This window comes from Nicotiana tomentosiformis, chromosome 2 (genome assembly GCF_000390325.3).
Source record: "Nicotiana tomentosiformis chromosome 2, ASM39032v3, whole genome shotgun sequence".
NCBI lineage: Eukaryota > Viridiplantae > Streptophyta > Magnoliopsida > Solanales > Solanaceae > Nicotiana > Nicotiana tomentosiformis.
In genome coordinates, this window is record NC_090813.1 from 25,846,511 (window position 1) to 25,854,960 (window position 8,450).

Consider the following 8,450-nt stretch of genomic DNA (forward strand, 5'->3'; position numbering starts at 1 on the left):
ACTCCACAAATTATAAGGAGCATTAGAACTAACTAACATAGAGTTTATCATCTCTTTCAATGTTCGATTTTTCCATTCGGCTACTCCATTTGACTCAGGTGAATAAGGCGGAGTTACTTCATGAATTATTCCATTCTTTTCACAAAATTCATTCAAATATAAATATTCTCTACCTCTATCAGATCTAATTCTCTTGATTTTTATACTAAGTTGATTTTCAACCTCAGTTTTATTAGAAATAAAAGCATTAAAATCATCATCTTTATTTCTAAGCAAATATAACTTTGTAAATCTAGAAAAATCATCAATAAAAGTCACATAATATCTTTTACCACTTCTAGTCATAGTCTGCTTTAAATCACCTAAATCAGTGTGAATCAAGGATAACAATTCAGTTTCTCTATTTACAGATAAATAAGTCTTTCTAGTACTTTTAGCTTCAACACATATGTCACACTTGTTAATATTATTTGAGTCTAAACCAGATATTAATCCTAGTGACTGCATTTTCTTTATATACGTGACAGTAATATGTCCTAGTCTAGCATGCCATAAATAAACAGACTCAACCATATAAGTAGAAAAAGATGCATTTTCATTGCTAGTATCAGAAATATTAAGCATAAATAAATCATAATTACAATATCCATTGCCCGCAAAATTATTATTTTTGGTCAGTACGACCTCATCATTCTCGAAAGAAACCTTCACTCCAACTTTTCTTAATAATCCCACAGAAACCAAATTGGTTTGGATATTAGGTACATGCAACACATCACTCAATGCTAGAGTTTTACCATATGTGAGTTTGAGAAAAAAAATTTCTTTCCCAAGAATGTGCCTAGTAGCACCGTCTATCACCCAATCTCTCACATTAGCCACATTATTTATTTGGGAAATGACTGCAGCAACTATATTATCCGCTTTAGCCAAATTTAATTTTGACCTAGCGAGATTATCATTTGTCCCAACTCTTCTCTTGCATTGAGGTGCATTTTTCTTGAAGATTTTAATATTAGTATTGGATATGTAACCATATCTATTTATATACCAGTATTTTGACATTATTGTCTGTCAAAGTTGTGGATGCAATAACGTATTGACAACACCATGGATAACTGGCAGGACAATTGGAATAGTAGCAGCAGAGACAATACCAAAATTAGTAGTGTCACGACCCAAAATAACAATTGTCGTGATGATGCCTATCCCAGTACTAGGCAAGCCGACAATATCAATAACCCACATTTTTCTTTTTAAGTTTGAAACCATAATAATATGAATTTAATAAAAGGCCTCACAATTACAAATACAAATACACTTCCAAAACCCGATGTCACTAAGTACATGAGCATCTATACATTACAAGTCTGGAAAACATGGTCTATAATAGTCTGAGGCCAAATAAAGTAATCAAGGAGATAGGAAAGGAGAGACAAGGTCTGCGAAATACGGCAACAACATTTGAATCTCCAGAAAATCAACTATGTGAAAGAATCAACACCTACTGTGTCTGGAATCACCTGAATTTGCACACGAAGTGCAGGATGTAGTATGAGTAAAACCAACTCAGTAAATAACAATAATAAATAAGAACTGAAAGTAGTGATGAGCTTCACAGCTAAGTCCAAATACAGTAATTTTCAACATAAAAGGGTAGGCATGCTCTCAAGTTCAACATTTAAAATTCCACAGTAATTTCATATCAATTTCGACTGAAACAGAAGATAATGTCTTTCAGAAATTTCCAAAACAGTGATATATGACAGCTGAAATGCAACAATAATGAAATCAATGCATCCTCTCAGAGTAACAGTCACTCAGTCCTCCCATTCACTCCAACCTCACAGTCACTCATTGCTCATAGTCACTCATTTCTCTCAATCACTCGGCACTCGCACTCAGTAGTTACATGCGCTCACTGGGGTTGTTTACAGACTCCGGAGGGGCTCCTTCAACCCAAGCTCTATAACAAGCCAATCATGGCATAAATCAGTGAAACATATTGCGGCGTGAAGCCCAATCCCATAAATATCCTTATAATTAGGCCCTCAGCCTCACTCAGTCATCAACCTCTCCAGTCTCTCGAGCTCTCAAAAATCATGATAAGCAGCCCAACAACAATGATATGATGCATCAATAATGAACAAGAGAGACTGAGATGTAATATGCAAGTAAAACCGTGACTAAGTACAAAATAGTAATTCAACAGATAATTCAACATGTACACGACCTCTATGAGTCCCAACAGTGTAAACACATGATTTTGAATCATCTCCAAATTCCTTGTAGATTAAATGATATAAGCCTCCGAAGTCGGACCAGCGAACTAGCGAAATCACCTTTCTGCGGCCGCGAGAAGAATTCTGCGGACCGTACAATTTCAACTGCGGTCCGCACAATTCCTACTGGTACAACACTTTGGGAGTTTGTTGCCGCACCTCTGCACTCTAAAATATGTCCGCCGCACTTCAACTATCCCATAACATCGTCAGAGTGCTGAAATGCTCGGGCTCTCTCAAAACTCACCTCGTAACTCATTCGAGCCACTTGGGACCCCGTCCAAATGTACCAACAAGTCCTAAAACATGATACGAACTTAGTACAGCCCTCAAATCACATCAAACTAGGGTTGTGCATGGATCAGATCGGATCGGATTTAGTACATTTCGGATTAGGATTTCGAATTCTACAAAATGCAATCCGAATCCGATCCGAATTAATATGAGATCAGATTTTAAAGTTTGGATCGGATCGGATTATTATGCCTCAAAGTTGCAAACTCATATGTATATTTTCTTTGTAAAAGAGGCAATACAGTAAGAAAAATTTATGTTTCTGTAATTATGAGAGTACTATAGTGTCAATATAGCTAAATCCATCAATTATAAAGGTAATAACTTGGAGGAAGATGTAAAGGAAGTACTGACTATCCGAAATTAAAGTTTAATATTTATACATGCCCTAATAATTTCGGATTGGATCGGGTTACAATTATACCAATCCAAATATCCAAAATTTTAATAAACACAATCCGAAATCCGATCCAAATATCCAAAATTCGAAATCTGAAATCCGAAATTGAGCGGATCGATTCGGATTTCAGATATCCGATCCAAATGAACATTCCTACATCAAACAACTTCAAAAACACAAATCGCACTCCAATTCAAGCCTAATGAAAAACTAACAATTTCCAACTTCTAACTTCAATGCCGAAACCTATCAAATCAAATCCGATTGATCTAAAATTTTGCACACGAGTCATAAATGATATAATGGAGGTATTCTAATTTTCAGAATCGGATTCCGGCCCCGATATCAAAAAGTCAACTCCTCAGTCAAACTTCCAAACTTAAATTTTATTTTAGCCATTTCAAGCCTAATTTAGCTACGGGCTTCCAAATAATTTTTCGGACACGCTCCTAAGTCCAAAATCACTATACATAGCTATTGAAATCATCAAAACTCTATTCCGGGGTCGTTTACATATAAGTCGATATCCGATCACTATTTTAACCTAAGTTTTAACCCTTGAAACTAAGTGTTCCAATTCATTCCAAAAACTCACCGAACCCGAACCAATCACCCCAGCGAGTCACATAATAACTGTAAAGCATATATTGAGCAGTAAATGGGAAAATGGATTGTAATACTCAAAACGACCGGTCGAGTCATTACATGTAGCACCATAAAAAATTTCCGTAGTAGTATTACTTGCCATAGTTTCTTAGATTGTAGGGAAATGAGACCGAAAAATAACGATAATAATAATACTGCAATAATGTTATTTGTAAGCAGATACACGAATTGGCTTGAGTCGTGCTGACACTGTCCTAAGAAACTATTTCATCAATGTGAAATGTTTCCCCAGGATTAAACAAGCTCATCTCTATTTATTTAGAGGATACGAAAATCGACAAAATTAAATAATATCAGCAAGTTTTGGAATAAACCGGAGGAAAAAAATAATTCAACAGATAATGATTTGATCAATAGTGAAAATAATAATTATAGTAATGATTAGCCAAAGAAGAAAGCAATGATTAGCTAAGAAAAATGTAACAAGGACCAATTTTGTTGATATCTCTTACGATGAACAAGAAGGCTATTTATAGAGATACTAGGGTCTTCTTAAATTGCCAAGTGTTTAATTGCATGAAAGATGATTTCCACTCATTTTTGGCTTAGCCATTTGGCCTCATATCTTCATGCAAAAGGCCACATGGTAGATATTCATAGCCACTTAAAAATAGCTAGGACACTTGTAAAATAAAAAGACACATGACTATTTAATTTTTGAAAATACTGCCGCACATTGATTGTCCTACAATAGAAAACCAGATGATTTTACATGATGGATCTGGTTATTCCATGACCAAAGTCCAGTTATTCCATGATGAACAAGAAGATCTTCAATGACGACAACTTTGAGGAATAAGATGATTCCCATTAAGAGTGCAATATTGCTTGTTTTTGGAAATACATAGGAGCTCGAAATTGGACCACGAAATTGGGAGGGGTAAGGGAGGAAGAGTAGAGAGAGGAGGGCTTAGGGTTAGAGAGTGGCTGCAGAGATAACATTTTTGTGTGGAAGAAATGAGAGAATATTGTATTGAGTGGAAGAGAGAAAACTTGGTCGAAGAGGGTCAAATTTAATGGGTTGTACCGGGTAATGGGGCAGGTCGAGTCTAATTTAAAACTAAATGGGCCAAGGGCCTTGGATGCGTGCCATGTGTACAGTCCGTCAAAGAAGGGGTATAAGTGTTTGAATAGTAAGACGGTAGGATTTTCTGATCCAATAATATAACAGATGGTAATTTTAAATAATTTCTAATAGTAGAAGGATATTCAGAACATTTTCCGAACTTAAAACAGGAAAAACATGGAAACTTGGCAAATGGAAACATATTGTAGCTCTCGCTAGGAAATAAAAATATGATGGTTAAAGGATTTGGTATGAGTATTTAAATGATAAAAATGGTAATCGAAAATTAGTTATATAATTCCTCTCTTTAAGTCTATGTTGCTCAGATTACGGCGATTCAAATCTTCCAAAAATACTAAAATATTTTTTGAAGGATGTGATACAAATACGAAAACGAGCAATATAGCTTTAAGTAATTGGGAGCGGCAAGGGATCATAGGCAAAAAGGTCACCAAAACTTTCTTGTGATATCACATGTTATTCTCTTTAATTTCTAATTTTAACCATGGGTTTTTCAGCGGTGGAGTGTAATTTAGACCACCCAATTTCTCCTATGTTTATCTATTCATTGAGATTAACATTACGTCTTCCATCACTATTGAATGATACTTTTCTTGAACATTATCTTCATAATCATTTAATAAACAAAACACTACCCTTTTTATCTGCTTAAATCAACACTGTTGACAAAATCATTTCGCTGTCAAATAATAAAACACAACTTTTCATATGTTACACAATACGCCCCTGTTTTCGTTTAATTTTATATTATGTTATTTGATTGGACCCGACGCAGTTTATTAAAGGGAAAAAGAAAAAAAAGTTTGGCTCATATCAAAAGTATACTGGGAATTTTGGTCCTAAACATATCATGAGATTTCTATAGCTATAAGAACATGTTATTAAAGATAAATGACAAGTTTAAAGTTAAAGAGCTTATAAATAAAAAAAGTGTCTCCCCAATATAAAATAATAGAAAAAAGGCAGCCCAGTGTACTAAGCTCCCACTATACGCAGGGTCTGGGAAGGACCGGACCACAGGGGTCTATTGTACGCAGCCTTACCCTACATTTCTACAAGAAGCTATTTTCACGGCTCGATTAACCCGTGACCTCCTGGTCACATGGTAACAACTTTACCAGTTACGTCAAGGCTTACCTTCGCAGTATAAAATAATAGGAAAGAGAAAGTAAATTAATAGTCACTTGCCTGTCAAGGGTCGTTGGTTTAGAGGTCATTGTTTGGAAGATGAGCAGCAAGAGTTGGCTTTGACGGTAAGATCTTATTGATAGTAAGGCAGAGTGGTCATGATGGAGAAGAGGGGCACATGAAAAAGTAACTCATTTATCACAGAGAATCACATACAATGTGCAAAATACTACTGTTGCACATACATCCAAACCCCTTTGATTTTCTCGGTGAAAATCCCACCTCGAAAAACAGACCGGCCGCTGTCCCGTTCGAGCATGAGTTAGTAATGCACATGCCCTGCTTCTCCATCTTGCTCAACACTCACCTTCTCATGCTACAAGCGCAGGCTGCAATTTTCGTCAGGGGTTTATATATTGAGATTTTGAAAGCGGATAGCGGTTTTAAGAGAATTAAAGGGTGGTTTATTTTGACACTCGGATACAGTTGATGATGAACTCAGTTCCATCACATTTATAACCAAAGAAGATAATTGGTTGTTTGATGATTGAAGTGTTGGGGCGTGAGTCCTACATCGAAAGTTGAAAGCTGATGAGCAAAAGAAAGGAATATATATAAGTGTAATGATACTCTTTAAACGGTATGCAATTTGATTCAAAGCGAACAATATGGAGGTGGCACGAAGAAGCACTCATGTAGCAACACATAAAGAGCTAATAAGCAAGTCCATATCGAAGTGAAGGCATATAATCACGTACTTTGAAAACGCGTACACAAGAAAACCTGTTGGTTTTAATGACCGTAAAATATTCAGATGATGTGATAAGACTGTTGGGAGTATAAACAAATTATCACATCAAGAGTTGTGATCAGAAATATGCGCTACATATAAGTACTTTGATACCCTTAAATGGTATGAGAATTTTTGAAACAATTGTGCGAGTTTGACCTAAATGGTCAATGTCATATCTGTTCAGGTTTTATTTTTTAAGATGTAATATTCTTAAAATGAGGGTGAATGGGAAATGGAGGGAAAATAAAATTTTGAGTAAAATTTTAAGTTTCCCCCTCTTAACAATGAGACATTGTCCCATATTGGAAGTGGAAGACATTTTTGGTAGGTATATATATAATTGCTCTTCTTGTAGCTCTTAAAGAGTTAAGAAGAAAGCAAGCCTCGCGCCGTCGTCGTCGTCGCTCGCTCGGCTTCGGCTTCGGCGGCTTCGGCTTCGGCTTCGGCTTCGCCAAATTTATTTGTTAATAGTAAATATTAACGTAAGATTATCCGTATTTATAAACGGATATTTTCCAATCCGTGTATTGATAATTTGGCAGCCGGATAATGGTCTTCCCACCATGAAGTGCTTGCTCCACAAATATGAAGTGCTTGCTCCACAAATATGTAATGCTTGATCCACCATGAAGGGTGGACGTTTGGTCTTGCACTCCTTCTTGGCTGCTATATATATATGAGCAGCAAATGTTGAAGAAATACTCAACTCAACATACAATTCGCTCAACAAATTGGCTATACATTGCACTCCTTCCTCTCAGAACTTCCATACGTTTTTCTGAGTATATACTCCTTCGTTCTGCATTGTTTTTTTAACTTCAAACAAAGCAACTGTAAGTGTGATTTGCTACCGAACTTTGTGTTCGCCGAAACACTGGGGTTTGAAGTACCGCTACACCAGTGTGTTATTCGTTCTATCCTGGGAGGAAATAATCCATTACCTTGGGTACTAGGAGGGGATTAAATTCCTTAAGGAAACACTGTGAATTCAGTGGGCTCGAATTTATTATTATTGTTTCATTACGTTAACTTATATTTTGCAGAATTAATATTTACAAATACAGCAATATTGACCGGGAATAACAATCTTAAGGAATTTAATATTTATTTCTGTACTTGTGTTATTCTTATTATTCTGCAAACTAAAACCTTTGTGGTTTGTGTACTCCCGTTTTGGAGAGTTAAGCCTTCGTGGCGTTTTGTTGGATATTAAAATCTACGTGATTTTTACTCCAGTTTGAAAACGTGTATTAAACGTTTGTTTGTGTCATTCTTTTACAGAAAAGATGATGACTGAAAACGAAAACCAAGCTGTTCCGATGGCGACTGCCAACGCAACGACAAGCCGAACACCGGCGTTGGCACCGGCAGAAAAACCCGGAAAATTTTCCGGGATTGATTTCAAACGCTGGCAGCAGAAGATGTTCTTCTACTTAACTACGTTATGTCTACAGAAGTTCATCAAGGAAGATGTTCCTGATCTGCCGGATAAAACTCCAGATAATGAACGCTTTCTCGTGATTGAAGCGTGGAAGCATTCTGATTTTTTATGCAAGAATTATATTCTTAGCGGACTGGATGATAATCTGTATAATGTATACAGTAGCATGGAGACATCCAAAGAATTGTGGAATGCGCTTGAAAAGAAATATAAGACTGAAGATGCCGGGATGAAGAAATTCGTTGCCGCAAAATTTCTGGACTACAAAATGATAGATAGCAAGTCTGTTATTACTCAAGTCCAGGAATTGCAAGTGATTATTCATGATCTACTTGCTGAAGGTCTTGTAATCAACGAAG

General features: G+C 36.2%; 1 long non-coding RNA gene across 1 annotated transcript; it reads right to left on the bottom strand.

The window, feature by feature from the left end:
- Positions 1 to 1,234: 1,234 nt before the first annotated feature.
- Positions 1,235 to 6,822, bottom strand: LOC138906402 (uncharacterized). Its single transcript, XR_011413740.1, has 2 exons — positions 5,918 to 6,822; positions 1,235 to 1,523 (listed from the first exon to the last, which is right to left on the bottom strand). It is a non-coding gene; the product is annotated as an uncharacterized lncRNA (long non-coding RNA).
- Between the last annotated feature and the right edge of the window lie 1,628 nt (positions 6,823 to 8,450).